The 16,610-nt window shown below is 34.5% G+C and overlaps 2 long non-coding RNA genes across 4 annotated transcripts in view; both read right to left on the bottom strand.

Moving 5' to 3' along the window:
- LOC137093105 (uncharacterized) overlaps positions 1-16,610 on the bottom strand; it is a 614,166-nt gene that overhangs the window by 540,064 nt on the left and 57,492 nt on the right. The window lies entirely within an intron of this gene.
- On the bottom strand, positions 6,635-10,383 carry LOC137092365 (uncharacterized). 3 transcript variants are annotated; one of them, XR_010908244.1, is made up of 5 exons: positions 10,267-10,383; positions 9,223-9,362; positions 7,248-7,355; positions 7,032-7,137; positions 6,635-6,893 (listed from the first exon to the last, which is right to left on the bottom strand). It is a non-coding gene; the product is annotated as an uncharacterized lncRNA (long non-coding RNA). The 3 variants fall into 3 exon arrangements; XR_010908245.1 differs by lacking the exon at positions 10,267-10,383 and adding an exon at positions 10,182-10,261; XR_010908243.1 differs by lacking the exon at positions 10,267-10,383 and adding an exon at positions 9,808-10,092.

Below are 16,610 nucleotides of genomic sequence, written 5' to 3'. Positions count from 1 at the left end.
AACAAGATCAAATTAATTACAAAAAATTGACCTTTTTTAGATCGATCATAATCGACAAAGCCTAGTACCAAATCCTTCCAATAAAATACACAATCTTTATAAATTTCATTCCTAATAAATCCTAATACATCTTGCCAAAACATTTTAGTAAAGGGACAATGCCAAAAAAGATGAACTACCGTTTCCTCAGAGTCGTCACAGAAAGAACAACTGGAGGGAATATCCTTTTTGAACTTTTTTAGGTAGTGATTTTGCAGGGTAACATTTATGAATTATTTTAAAAGAAATCTCTTTTTAATTGGTTAAAAAAAAAAAAATGTGGAAGCATCCACACTTTGTTCCAACATATATTACCAGCTGCATTATTCCAATAAGCGGTCACAGGTGGTTGTGTAACAACGTCCTGCTGAAATAGTGAACGGACTGATCTATTATTATTTTTATAGGCTGAAGCAAAACACAATTTGCCAACAGGAGTGCTGATCAAATTCAGAGAGACTGGAGGTAGGGACTGAGTATCTGGACTGCATTTATCTCTTAATAAGGAAAGAGCACCTGATGGGATTAAATCCATAACTATTGAAAATTCTTTGGGAGAAACAGGAAAAAGAAAATTATCTAAAAATTCCTTATATGAAAAGAGTAACCCTTGAGAATTGATTAATTGACTGACTAATATGACATTTTTATCAAACTAATTCTGAAAGAATATAGATTTATTCTTGTATAAAATATTACAGTTATTCCAAATATAATATTTATGAGGTGAAAAATTGTGCTTAAATATCAAAGACCAAGCCAAAAGAGCCTGCGTATAAGCAGATAATGTTGCTGGTAATTTTCAACCCGTTCTCACTCCCAAGGCGTCAAAATCCGAAGCATAGGCTGCGTTCGGAACCGCATACTTCCCTACTATATAGTATGGAAAAAGCAGTAGGCGAGCGAAAAGTATGTCCGAATCCTTAGTATTCATAAAAGAGTAGGCGAGAACTACCAGGCGTTTGGACTATTTCTCGCGAGATTCGGACGTACGTGTACTCAAGTTGCGTTCGAATATGCCTACTAACCTACTATATAGTAGGCGAAAACAGTACGTGAAAGGAGTAGTATGTTCGAAACCTCAGTAATCATAAAAGAGTAGGCGAGAAATCCCCGGATGGCCTACTGCGCTCCGCCCAGATTGTGAAGCACTCATCGTCGGATACTTTTCTATCCCTGCCTTCCCATAAGGCCACAGGAAAGGATACGTCAGGTGGAGGAAAGTGATGCGGGTGTTTTCAAACGTGAGTATTACAAACGAAAATCACAATTCTCTTGTGTTCAAATCACGTTTGTTGAGCTTCTGTAGAGTAAACTTTTGAATTGTTGAAGGTGTAAAGTTGTCTAAATAGTTGTGATTGTACTGTAAAAACACGTTTTATTGTGTAGGCTATAGCTAACAGGGGAGCTCCAGTAACACACATACGTCTCCAAAGTGGATTACATATGCATGTTAAAGATAAAGATACTTACTAAATGTTTATTTAACATCTGACAGGAATTTTTGATAAGTATTGCAGATGAGCACATCACACCATAAAATAGACATCTGATACATCTGAATAGATCAGAATGATGTGTGTGTGTGCGCTATAATGAAGAGTTCACTGTTGTCAACTCTGCTTACTTTACATGAACCTGAGCAATGTAAATAAACAAATCTACATAAAGTAACTAAACAGAAGTTATCAATTTAATTTGTCCATTAGTACTGTTGATAAACTGAGGAACATTAACACATCAGCAACTACATTTAAATGTAGTATTGAACATAAATCACATAGGTAACGGTAATCTTGTCTGATGTTACAGGGACAGAAGAGCTCGTGTGTGTGTGTGTGTGTGTGTGTGTGTGTGTGTGTGTGTGTTTATCTGGTGGAGAGCGGCTGATAAAGGAATGCTGTCATCAAAGGCTTTGATTCAGTATACTACAGAAATGAATAAACATCTATTTAAATCTTAAGTTGTATTTTATTTCAAACAGTTATTTTAGCACTTTTCTGATTCTTGATGGCTCTGTATTTGCTGCAGAGCTTTTGTGGAGCAGGGCCTGCAAGACACGGGTGTCATGTGTGGGGAAAACCTGAAACAAAAATATAAAGTAATATCATTTAGTTACTTCTAATACAGAAATCAAATGACATTGTGCTGTTTAAATGAGTGCTTTTGAATTATGTTTGTGCATTTTTGTAGGATCTGAGATGTCAGCAGACGGGTGTGAGCACTGAGGATCCTGGACCCTCCATCACTTCACCTGCCCTTAGTGCATCATCTGGGCCAGATATTGCTGTGGTCTCTTCATCCTCAGTAAACCCAGAGCCAGTGAGACTTCTAGAAAAAGACCAAAAGCGTCTAACAGTGCACTTATTACAGGGACGATCCCCCTGGAGCTAAGAGCCTTGCTCAAGCACACACTGGTGGTGACGGTTACGGAGATCAAACCAGAAAGCCCACTACACCGCAAAAGTCCAAACGCTATGAGGGCCATAATGGATGGCTAGGACAGATGAAGGTGTTCACGCTGGTCAACTGCTTCATGAATATAAAGCTGCAGAACTGGCACACCTGTGTTGAGACGGGCAGCAGATGTGGCGTTCACCTTCTGTATGTGTGATCGGTAGAACAATACATTTGAATAAAGCTTTGTTTCATGTGTTGACTTTTATTCATTTCTTGTGATGTTTACTTTTATTAATTATTTTACTCATTCATTCATGTTTCCTTAGTTGTCAGTAAATAAAATGATTCACATCATATTCACATTGGCTGCATTTGTCTAATGTGTATTCATGGCATGCATCGCTATGTCATATGACAAGTTGCCTTTTGTATGTTTTACTAAAACGATATATATATAAAAAGGTAATATAATTAAGTATGGTCAGCATTTGTCATTATTATTGTAAGTGTTTGTGGGTGTGCTAGCAGTGCAGTTCATTCTGGGGGAAATCTAAAAATTTTTTTATAGTATTACTTACGTTTTTCGAGTATACAATCAACAGTTTCCTCCAAAGGCGAGATCTCCGAGCAGCTGAAAGATTTTTCTGAGCAGACAGTACAAACACTGAGGGAAACCGCACCGGTCGGGCTGTGGAGTTACTGATGCTGAGATCTTACTGCACCTGTCACTCATATCTTTTTTTTTTATTGTTTTATAATTGCATGGTGGTATATTTAACAACGAACAATCATAATGATAAAACTAATGGGTTTATGTACATTATATACAGAGAAAAAACTATAACAAGGTTAGATATCTTGAATAAATCATCATAATGCAATAATTTTTATTTATTTGTTTGTTTTAGTTATTTCATAAGCCTGGGATCAAACAGGAGTTAAATTTAACAAGAAAAAGAGGGAAATATAAAGGAGATTTAGCCCACTTTTGCTTGTGGATGACATTTTTTTGCATATAAAATAAAGAAATTAACAACATATTCAAGAGATCACGATTTGGGGGTTTTGCAAGGATAAAAAGGGATGAAATTGTCAGATTAGTAGGGTTAAAATGTATTTCTTATAGTACAATGACAAAATAAATGGGCAGCTGTTTCTTAAAAAAGACCACAAAAAATTAGCACGTTTAAACCAATATACAGATTAATTAAACCTGTCACACGAGTTGTTGCGCTTGTGATCGTCATGGGTCACATGATAACGTCAACATGGCGCATAAAGTGCGGATCGCATTCATACTTAACGAGATCTGGATATATAGTACCTACTCTTTCAGCGCTCGTTAAGTAAGTACTTATTGAAATTGAGTACCTACTCAATGAGTATGCGGTTCCGAACGCAGCCATAGTCAAGTGCCTTCCGCGTCACAATTAAGACGCTAAAGGTGCCCCTGGGCGTCATTTTGCGACGCGCTGGGTGCTCCATTCATTACAATGATAAACCTTTGGCGTCATAAACAGACGCATTTAATTATTTGCGTTTATAAAAGCAGACATGATTTTATTAATATTTAAAGGCTACTTTTATATTTTGGAGCAACTAACTCCACTCCTACCCTAAACCTACCCATATTTAAACAATATAAAACACATAACAGGCAAATAAATGTACAGTCACAGGTATTTATTGCAAAAACTGACCAAAGCAGTATAAAAGTATTAACTCATGTTGCATTCCAAGTCTTCTGAAGTCATACGATATCTTCATGTGAAGAACAGAGTCGATCTTGATGTTTTAATCGCTGAAATGATGATCCCGCTGTACAATGACATAAATTAACTTTGGGGGAAAAATATTTGAAGTGTAATTTGACTGAAGTGTAATTAACAATGCTTTTCAGGTTTTTATAGGTGTAACATTAGTTTTTAGGTAGAGAAATTATATAGATAGAGAAATAAAGTAGGCTAATCAAATGTAAAATGCATATTTAACTGTTTAAATTAAAGACTAATCCTTACAAAAGCTATTCAATCAAGAGCAGTGGGTGATTTGATTCCTTATCTTTTCTTTGACATTAAATAGACAGCACGGCTACTGCCCCTTTAAGAGCTCTCTAATTGTAATTGTTACTAGTAACAATTCAATTAGAGAGCTCTATAATCCCAATTGTTACTAGTAACAATTGAATTACAGAGCTCTATAATTAAAAATGAATGGAAGTCAATGGTATGGAAGGCCGTTTCAGCATAAAAACGTTCCATCGTTACTCGTCGTAATTATATTTTTACTAGTAACAATTCAATTAAAGAGCTCTATAATTCAATTTGTACTAGTAACAATTACAATTATAGAGCTCTATAATTCAATTTTTACTAGTAACAATTATGATTGTAGAGCTCTCTAATTGAATTATAGAGCTCTGCAATTGAATTCTTACTAGTAATAAATGAATTGTAGAGCTCTATAATTCAGTTTTTACTAGTAACAATTCCAATTAGAGAGCTCTACAATTCATTTATTACTAGTAAGAATTCAATTAGAGAGCTATGTAATTCAATTGTTACTAGTAATAATCCAATTGCAGAGCTCTACAATTCCACTAGAGAGCTCTCTAATTCAATTGTTACTAGTAAAAACTGAATTAGAGAGCTCTCTAATTGTAATTGTTACTAGTAAAAACTGAATTAGAGAGCTCTTTAATTCAATTCTTACTAGTAACAATTCTAATTACAGAGCTCTATAATTGTATTATTACTAGTAGAAAGTCCTATTCATGAGATGCAAAACAGATTGCAGATTTTCCGCCTACAAAAGTGCGTTTCAAAATAAAAGCCCTGTAGCGTGGTTCGAAAGTATCCCGATATATTTTACAGACTTAGGTAACAGATTAATCATGTTCCCATTAAAGCAAAATTAAGATGATGCCTGAGATGAAAGCCTATATTTTGTCGTTAAATTAATTCACCTTTGTATATTGGAAAAGCTACGAGCCAAGAACACTCCATATCACTGGACATAATATAGGGTGAAATGCCCTAAATGTGCCTAATGTGGGACACCTAAGTTGTAGTGTTTGTAGGTCCAACATAAATATATTAATGTCAGTGAAACTATGGATTATCTGAAGCTGTGGGGCGTCATCAAAATCACATAACCTCTCAAATGTCCAGTCATATGAGACAGTAGCAATCATCAGAAAGGAGGGACCTTGTGTGAAAGCCAACCGAAGTGTTTTGACAAACTTGATATTAAGGAGTATAAATTCATTTTAAATATTTCAAGTGTTAAGTATTGTTATGCAATAATAGATTGTGTTTGGGCTAATGTTTTCCATTTTACTAAACAACAAATAGTCTTAAACCTTTTTATAAATTGTGATTCGAGGTTAAATCTAGCCTAAAGTTTGTATAGTAGTTTTGTTTTGTTTTTCTCCAGGTTGCAAGATCTTTTTTATATTTTGCCTTCAAATAAGCTTATGCCTGCTGTGGTTGCATGCGTTTGTTAAGTAAAATGAACAGGAGAACAGTGAGGAATTCTGACTGTGCACTTAACTATTTTATATATAAAAATATTTATTATATATAATAACCTAGCCTATGAAAATAGTTGGCTAATGTCTTTGTAATAAATGCATTAAAAACTATTATATTATTTGTCTGATGATGTTCAATTATCAATCAATCCATAACCAAGAATTACTAGACGATTTTCATTATCATTATATTATTACTAACATCATCATAGATTTTGGCCTTTATCATTTCACTTTTCAGCATCCCACATTAGGATTCACCAGATTGTCGACTACGGCGCCAGTTTCCCACCTGCCTGTTTATATACACTGTAAAAATGCAGTGTCAAATGAACACTTAGTGTTAATTTTAACTTTCCTTCGGATCATATATGGTCCCAATCTACAGTGTAAAAAGTACAGTTTATAGTGTTGAATTTATAGTGTTAATCTAGCACCTTACAGTGTAGAAAATTTTCACCGTGAGTGTAAAATGTTACACTTACAATTGTTGTTTAAATTTTACACTATGGGTGTTTAACTGTGTTGATTTTATTCCATTGGATTACACTATTAGTGTTAATAATAAAGTATTCTGTTCAGTGCAAAAAAATGTACACTATCATATGATGTTAATGTACAAGATCAGACATAAAATCAAGAATCTTCAGACAGATGTATAAATCCAAATTTATTTAACAAATGGGCAAAGCAGTAAAGGTCAATTAGTCAATCACATTCATGAGGTGTTGCACAGAAAACAAATAAAAGTTAATTAAACGCGTAAAATCATCAAATTTGCCTGGACGTAGATTTGAGCAAGATTGCAGAAAGCTACTCGACAGTTGCGTAGCATCAATAAACGCGGTTCCTCTGTCCCATCAGCGAGCAGGTATGGCTGTGTGGTCTCTTCAGTTCAATCAATGTGTTCTTTAGTCTCTGCCTAAAGATCAAAGACAAACATAACACTCAGAGTCATCTCTTCAACTGACCGTCTTTATATTAGTCTTCCACAATACAATCAAGCTAACTGGCAATATTTTGAGTCAGACAATAGGAAGTGACAAATGTCCAAATTTACCTTTTTGATGACAGCTTGATATGACGACATCTTTCCAGGTCTCTTACAGTCTTTTGGTGATGGTGGAATCAAAGGAAGTATGAGCTGAATTGATCGTTGCGCCATTCTAAATAACAGATGTGACAACTTCAGCAAAAAATGCATAAATATATATAGATATTCAGCAAAAAATGCATAAATATATATAGATAATCTTATTCTGAACTATAGTCGAACCTGAATTATTGGTTTCATCCTCTTTCACAGCAGATTCCGTCAGTCAGGTCCTTGAAGGTCTTGGGAAAGCCTTTCCAGGAACTTAACGGAGGTCTTCTCACCAAAAATCTAAACAAACAAAAAACAAAGTTCATCATCAAATAGTTACATAGCATAATGACAACCATATCTCTCAGGAACCATTTTGTTAATTGTTGTCAGAGTAGCGCCGTTCACTCACATCTGGCATTAACATTCATCTTGGGTGACACACAAGTAAACAACTCAAGTACAGGTGTAATCACACCCAAGACGCATTGAGATTTGATTGTTTTGATAGGGTCTAGGCCACATTATTTTATTAAAGGGTTAGTTCACCCCAAAAAAATGATTCTGTTAATTACTCACCCTAATGTTCTAAACCTGCAACACAATTTCATCTTTGAAACACAAATGAAGATATTATTGATGAAATCAGAGAGATTTCTGTCCCTTCATTTCCAGCTACGCAACTGCCACTTTGAAACTTCAAAAACTTCATGAAGACACCGTAAAACTAATCCAAAGGAATCAAGCAGTTTAGTAAATTTTATTTTTCTTCTAAAGAAAGTTGATTAATAGTTGTTAGTTGATTAATGTTTATATGTGAATAAAAGTCTACATTAAAGGGTTAGTTCACCAAAAAAATTAAAAATGTAATTAATTACTCACCCTCATGTCGTTCGACACTTGTAAGAACTTTGTTCATCTTTGGAACACAAATGAAGATATTTTAGTTGAAAGCTGATGGCTGAGAAAGGTAGACCTCAGATAGGCCTCCATTGACATTCAGTACATTTACACTCACAAGAACCATAAAAGGCATTAAAAACCTTGTTACAAAGTCCGTTACAAAGTCCAGCGGCTCTACAGTAATTTTAAGAACCGACGAGAATAGTTTTTGTGCCCCCCAAAAAATCTAAACGACTTTATCCAACAAGTTATTGTCTTCCGCGTATGCCTCGGACGTGAACTCACAAAGCACCACGAAGCATGCGCGAGAATATGACGCAGATCCACCGTTCGGACACATGACCCAGAAGCGAAGAACTTTGTTTACAAGCAGAGGAAGGGAAGATGCACATATCTAATCTGTTGAATTCTATACTGATAGTGCTTTAGGAAAAAGAAAACACTTTAAAAAAAGTTCCTCGCTCCATGTATCCGAACGGCGGATCTGCGTCATAAGCGGAAGCGTCCGAGGCATAAGCGGAAGACAATAACTTGGTGGATAAAGTCGTTATTTTGATTATTTTTTTGCCCACATAAACTATTCTCATCGCTTCGTGAAATTACTGTAGAGCCGCTGCAGTGAGATGGACTTTGTATCGATGTGTTTAGTGCCTTTATGGGTCTTGTGAGTGGGAATGTACTGAATGCCAATGGAGGCCTATCTGAAGCCTTTCTCAGCCATCAGCTTCCAACTAAAATATCTTAATTTGTGTTCCGAAGATGAATGAAGTTCTTACGGGTGTCGAATGACATGGGGGTGAGTAATTAATGAAATAATTTTCATTTTTGGGTGAACCAACCCTTTAATCTATACATCACAAAGCAATCGAGTCTGTTCAGAATTTTTAATTTGGATTGGTTTTTGATCTCTTTATTAATTTTTGAAGCGTCAAAGTGGTAATTGCGTGGACTGCAAGTGGAGGGACAGAAACTGCTTAACTTAAAAGTATTTTTGAGTTTGGAATGACATGACGGTGAGAAATTACAACAATTTTACACTTTTGGGTCAACTAAACTGAACTATTTGCAGTTTATTATCTTGAATTAACACAGAAGTGATTGATGTGTCATCATGAATCAAGACACACAATCAATCACACGTAAATTCCAGGTCTAAACAAAGGCAGATATTGTGTGGTTGCCCAGTAATGTGTTAATATTTCATGTTCATTTGTCATGTGTAAAAATTTGTATTGCACATAGAATAATATATAATGACACTTACAATTCTGGATTCATCTTCAACATTCTGTTGCTTTCCTGAAGGGCTTCCATCCCTCAGAAGAACAGTGTCATCAGACTCACAGTTTGCCATCTCACGAGAGGAGATTCCTTCACTTGACACTGCAGGGGTCTGGGTCCATTCTATTGAAAAGGGATTTAAAATATTTCCAAAATTCAGTAATACACTACAATTTAAAATAGTAAAATATTTTGTAATTACCCTTAATTTTGATTATGCTGAGAGCTGTCTATAAGGCATGGGTGTCAAGTTGTAAAATTATTTATATTTAAGTTTAAATTAAATATTTAATATAATTAAAATTTATTTCATCTGATTATTAAATAAACTTATATAATTTAAATGATTATTGTGAGTAATAGGGGATCTTAAAATGAACTTGGTGTACTACATTAGATTATATGTTTAGAATTTATTTCACCATTATTAACTAATGGTATTTATAATGGGAACAGAAAATAGAGATTTATATTAGTAAAACATAGAGAGATTAAATATTTAGGAAATTATTTATTCCAAAATAGCATGCAGTATGAATTGATAAAGACTTATTTCAAGCTGAAATACCTGAATGCTCTGCCAGTACGCAAATACTTGGTAACTGAATTGTAAAACAGGCGGACTTTCAGATTAGCCTTTACTCACTTTCACAATGTTTGAACTGAACGGTCAACGGCTGGCAACGTTACAGCGTTTGTTTTCTTGACGCAGATATGACGACATGACAGACGATATTCAGTGCGCAACGTACATATTAAGGAGTTCACACCTAAATTTAGGGCGAATAAAACGTTTTTAAACGCTCCCCCTCCTCAGTCTGCAAAAAGACTGCTTTTGTTGTTTACACTGCGCGATACAAGACACTTAAACACACTGTTAATAATGTGCATGTGTCACAAAACTGTTATTCTTTACGCGTTAATGTACAGAGGCACTTTTACCGTTTTCGATGAAAGGACACAACGTAACGCCACACGTAATGCTTTCAAAACAAATATAAAATGACCATTTAAAGAATGATCTCACCTGCGGAGAAAAAAAGACCAAACGGGGTATGGCAAGCCGTTTTAGCATTAAATACACCTTCGCATACTAGTCATAAATCAGTTTTGACAAGTCATAATTCCAGTTCCAGATATCTCCTCTGCAATTTTGACTAGTCGATATTGCAATTAAGATATCTACAATGTGATTGTGACTAGTCATAATATGGATTGAAGATATCTACAATGTTAATTTGACTAGTCATAATATACATTAATGCTATTTTGACTAGTCACATTCTTCCATTGACTTCCATTGGAAAACATTTCCAGATATCTTCAAATGAGTTTTGACTAGTAGAAATTGTAATTAAAGATATCTATAATTGATTTAATACTAGGCATAATTCTAATTAGAGATATCTCAAATTACAATTGCACTAGTCATAATTAAATTAGAGATATCTCTAACTGAATTATTACTAGTAATAATTATAATTAGAGATATCTCTAACTGGTTTTTGACTAGTCATAATCACATTTAAGATATCTTTAATTCTTCAAATTTAAAGATATCTAAAATACATTTGTAGATATCTGCAAATAATTTATTACTAGTCAAATTATAATTGAAGATATCTTGAATTGGATTTTTGTCTAGGCAAAACTTAATACAAGATATCTTGAATTGGAATTCTTCCTAGTCAAAACTCATTTAAAGATATCTGCAATTTAATTATAGATATCTCTGTCTGATTTTTGACTAGAAAGATCTTTCTTTGGAGATATCTGCAATTAGCTTTGTGACTAGGAAGAATATAAATGTAGATATCTGGAATTAACATTCTGACTAGTCAAAACTCCTTTATAGATATCTTAAACATGCATGCAAATATGCCTTAGCTAAGCCCCACCTTAAACATTTTATTAACCAATCCTACCGCGGAAACCGTTGTCATCTGCCATTTTGTTTAAGAATTGTATAATAAAAGTCCTGCGTCTTTGGTCATTTTAAGCTTCTTTATAGAGAAGGAAATCAAACGTATGAAAATAAAAATGTACCTGGGACATGTGTAAACGTGACATATAATATGCTGAGAAGGTTGTTGTCTAATTCTAGGCTATATATTAAAGTAATAAATAATGTTGAGATGTGCATGCTGTGGATTAAATTGTGTTAGTTTTTATTCCCAAACGAACACATTTAAAGCTAAGCATTTGGCCTTATTTCTGGTGCAACATTACATATGTTATAATTTTAAAATAACTTTTCAATGCACTGGCGCTCATCACTCAACACAGCAGAATATCACATCGCAGATCTTTTGCTATAATACAACACACCACTCCCACCTTGTGGATTATTACCTTTATGACACGAGTAAACACAACGCAATGTACTAATCAATGTAATCAGTAGCTACATCATGTCAATGTTATTTAAACATTTATTAACCTGTAATCTTTTTTTAAATCATTCTTAAATGTTTTTGACTGGGTCTGCTGGAGACATTTAATCATATGCATCCAAATGTTGTCACTCGTCGATTATTGGTGGAAAATTTCCTCACGTCACAACCCTACACAACAGCGCAGATTTGACTAGGAGTAGGTACAATTCAGATATCTTAAAATTATCGCAAGCCATTTTAGCATTTAAACCTTTGTCTGACTATCTATAAATATATTTAAAGATAGTAACAATTGTATTTTGACTAGTGATAATTATAATTCGACTAGTCAAAATGACAATTAGAGATATCTGCAATTATAATTGCACTAGTAAGAAATCTGATTCGAGATATCTCTAAATACATTTTGACTAGTCAAAACTATTTTAAAGATATCTGTAATGACGCCATAGATATCTTCAATAGATGCGTCACACATACGCAAAGGTAATTAGAGATATCTCTAATTCAATTTCGACTAGTCACAACTCTATTTTAAGATATCTGAATTGTACCCGCTCCTAGTCAAATCTGCGCTGTTGTGTAGGGTTGTGAAGTGAGGAAATTTTCCACCAATAATCGACGAGTGACAACATTTGGATGCATATGATTAAATGTCTCCAGCAGGTTAATAAATGTTTAAATAACATTGATATGATGTAACTACTGATTACATTGATTAGTACATTGCGTTGTGTTTACTCGTGTCATAAAGGTAATAATCCACAAGGTGGGAGTGGTGTGTTGTATTATAGCAAAAGATCTGCGATGTGATATTCTGCTGTGTTGAGTGATGAGCACCACTGTGTTGAAAAGTTATTTTAAAATTATAACATATGTAATGTTGCACCAGAAATAAGGCCAAATGCTTAGCTTTAAATGTGTTCGTTTGGGAATAAAAACTAACACAATTTAATCCACAGCATGCACATCTCAACATTATTTATTACTTTAATATATAGCCTAGAATAAGACAACAACTTTCTTGATCTTCTCAGCATATTATATGTCACATTTACACATGTCCCAGGTACATTTTTATTTTCATACGTTTGATTTCCTTCTCTATAAAGGAGCTTAAAATGACCAAAGACGCAGGACTTTTATTATACAATTCTTAAACAAATGGCAGATGACAACGGTTTCTGCGGTAGGATTGGTTAATAAAATGTTTAAGGTGTGGCTTAGCTAAGGCATATTTGCATGCATGTTTAAGATATCTATAAAGGAGTTTTGACTAGTCAGAATGTTAATTCCAGATATCTACATTTATATTCTTCCTAGTCACAAAGCTAATTGCAGATATCTCCAAAGAATGATCGTTCTAGTCAAAAATCAGACAGAGATATCTATAATTAAATTGCAGATATCTTTAAATGAGTTTTGACTAGGAAGAATTCCAATTCAAGATATCTTGTATTAAGTTTTGCCTAGACAAAAATCCAATTCAAGATATCTACAATTATAATTTGACTAGTAATAAATTATTTGCAGATATCTACAAATGTATTTTTAGATATCTTTAAATTTGATGAATTAAAGATATCTTAAATGTGATTATTACTAGTCAAAAACCAGTTAGAGATATCTCTAATTATAATTTTTACTAGTAATAATTCAGTTAGAGATATCTCTAATTTAATTATGACTAGTGCAATTGTAATTTGAGATATCTCTAATTAGAATTATGCCTAGTATTAAATCAATTATAGATATCTTTAATTACAATTTCTACTAGTCAAAACTCATTTGAAGATATCTGGAAATATTTTCCAATGGAAGTCAATGGAAGAATGTGACTAGTCAAAATAGCATTATAGATATCTTGAATGAATATTATGACTAGTCAAATTAACATTGTAGATATCTTCAATCCATATTATGACTAGTCACAATCACATTGTAGATATCTTAATTGCAATATGGACTAGTCAAAATTGCAGAGGAGATATCTGGAACTGGAATTATGACTAGTCAAAACTGATTTATGACTAGTATGCGAAGGTGTATTTAATGCTAATACGGCTTGCCATATAAAATAGAGTTGTGACTAGTCGAATCTGAATTAGAAATATCTCTAATTACCTTTGCGTATGTGTGACGCGTCTATTGAAGATATCTATGACGTCATTACAGATATCTTTAATAGAGTTTTGACTAGTCAAAATGTATTTAGAGATATCTCGAATCAGATTTCTTACTAGTCAATCAATCAATCAACTTTATTTATATAGCGCTTTTACAATCACGATTGTGTCAAAGCAGCTTCACAGTGTCAAACAGGATAATATTGCGACAAAATTAGATTTGGCTGTACAGTCGTACTGGAGAAAACAGTGATGTTATCAGCTTATTTTAATTTATCATATAGCGACAATGTTGGCAGATCAGTATTATAGTTTATAGAATTAAATAAGACCTAATTCATATATTTTATTTGTATAATAAGTTGAATAACTTTAATCATATTTTTAGTGTCCCCAACTGAGCAAGCCAAGCCAAAGGCGACAGTGGCAAGGAACCAAAACTCCATCGGGGCATGATGGAGAAAAATAAACCTTGAGAGAAACCAGACTCAGTCGGGGTGCCAGTTCTCCTCTGGCCTATTAACACACCGTGTAAGATTATTATTCTGGCAACCTTACAGGTCGGAAATCATATTAGATCGGATTATTCAAAATTTTCAGGGTATCACGGAAGAGACAGATTTATTTAGGATGGGGCGTCAATTACACAAGAGTATGAATACATGAAAGATCGGAATTATTGCGCCGAAGACGGGTTTTGAGCATGACGTGCCAGTGAGGCAAATTCGGAGGAGACACCATTTGACACGGCTCAGCAGACACTCCAGGATGCGTTGGTCATGTCCAGGCAGGTCCACCATCCGATCCGGACAGGGCCCAGATCCGGGATAAACCTCGGGATAAACAGAGAGACTAACATTAGCGTAGATGTCACTCTTTTTATGATGTAACGAGTACATCAGGTGTTATGGGAAGTGTTCCCGGTTCCGGCTGACCTAGTTAATGCAGCCTAACAATCAGTCAATTGAATTGAATAATGAAAGTTAAAAATGTTCTATGTGTATGCCATAGTAAAGAGATGTGTTTTTAGTCTAGATTTAAACTGACAGAGTGTGTCTGCTTCCCGAACAATGCTAGGAAGACTATTCCACAATTTAGGAGCTAAATAGGAAAATGATCGACCGCCTGCAGTTGATTTAGATATTCTAGGTATTATCAACTGGCCAGAGTTTTGAGACCGCAATCGACGTGATGGGGTATAATGCGTTAAGAGCTCGCTTAAGTACCGGGGAGCTAAACTATTTAGTGCTTTGTAAGTAATAAGCAAGATTTTATGGGATTTTATGGACTAATATGATCATACTTCCTGGTTCTAGTAAGAACTCTAGCTGCTGCGTTTTGGACCAGCTGGAGTTTGTTTATTAAGCGAGCAGGGCAACCACCCAGTAGAGCATTACAATAATCTAGCCTTGAGCTCATGAACGCATGTACTAACTGTTCAGCATTTTGCACTGAAAGCATGTGCCGTAATTTAGATATATTTTTAAGATGATAGAATGCGGTTTTACAGATGCTAGAAACGTGGCTTTCAAATGAAAGATTGGTATCAAAGAGCACACCCAGGTTCCTCACTGACGACGAGGGCTTGACAGAGCAGTCATCAAGTGTTAGACAGTATTCTCGGTTACTACTTGTGGAGCTTTTCTGTCCAATAATTAAAAATTCAGTTTTATCTGAATTAAGTTGCAGAAAATTACTATTCATCCAATTTTTTATATCAGCTATGCATTCTGTTAATCTTGTGAATTGGTAGGTTTCATCAGGGCGTGAGGAAATATAGAGCTGAGTATCGTCAGCATAACAATGAAAACTAACGCCATGCTTCTTAATGATATCTCCCAGTGGTAGCAGATACAGGGTGAAGAGCAGCGGTCCTAACACTGAGCCTTGCGGTACTCCATACTGAACTTGTGATCGGTGTGACATCTCTTCATTTACTGCTACAAACTGATAACGGTCAGATAAGTACGATTTAAACCATGCCAAAGCAGTTCCACTAACGCCAACATAATTTTCGATTCTATTCAGAAGAATATTGTGATCGATAGTATCAAATGCAGCGCTAAGATCGAGTAACACTAATAGAGAGATACAACCACGATCAGATGATAAGAGTAAATCATTTGTAACTCTAATTAGAGCAGTCTCAGTACTATGATACGGTCTAAATCCTGACTGGAAATCCTCACATATACCATTTCTTTCTAAAAAAGAACATAATTGTGAAGACACGGCCTTTTCTAGTATTTTTGATAGAAACGGTAGATTCGAGATTGGCCTGTAATTGACTAATTCTTTAGGATCAAGTTGCGTTTTTTTAATAAGTGGTTTAATTATAGCCAAAAAGTTTTCGGTACATATCCTAATGTCAAAGATGAATTAATGATTTTAAGCAGAGGATCTATGACCTCTGGAAGTATCTCTTTTAATAGCCTAGTCGGTATAGGGTCAAGCATACATGTTGTTGATTTTGATGATTTTACAAGTTTAGCCAGTTCTTCTCCTCCTATAGCAGTGAATGAGTGTAATTTTTCCTCAGTGACCCTGCAGTGCTCTGTCTGAAGTGATACTGTAATAGACGGCTGCATGGTTATAATTTTATTCCTAATATTATCAATCTTACTGGTAAAGAAGTTCATAAAGTCATTACTGCTGTGTTGTTTACAAACATCAGAAGCTGAAGCTTTATTTTTTGATAATTTAGCCACTGTATCGAATAAATACTTAGGGTTGTGTTTGTTTTCTTCTAAAAGAGATGAGAAATAAGCAGATCTAGCAGTTTTTATGGCCTTTCTGTATGCAATCATGCTCTCTTTCCACAAATTGCGAAAAACCTCTAGTTTTGTTTT

Source organism: Pseudorasbora parva, chromosome 11 (assembly GCF_024679245.1).
Source record: "Pseudorasbora parva isolate DD20220531a chromosome 11, ASM2467924v1, whole genome shotgun sequence".
Taxonomy (NCBI): domain Eukaryota; kingdom Metazoa; phylum Chordata; class Actinopteri; order Cypriniformes; family Gobionidae; genus Pseudorasbora; species Pseudorasbora parva.
Note: the sequence above shows the minus strand (reverse complement) of the source record. Positions and strands in the feature narration are given on the sequence as shown.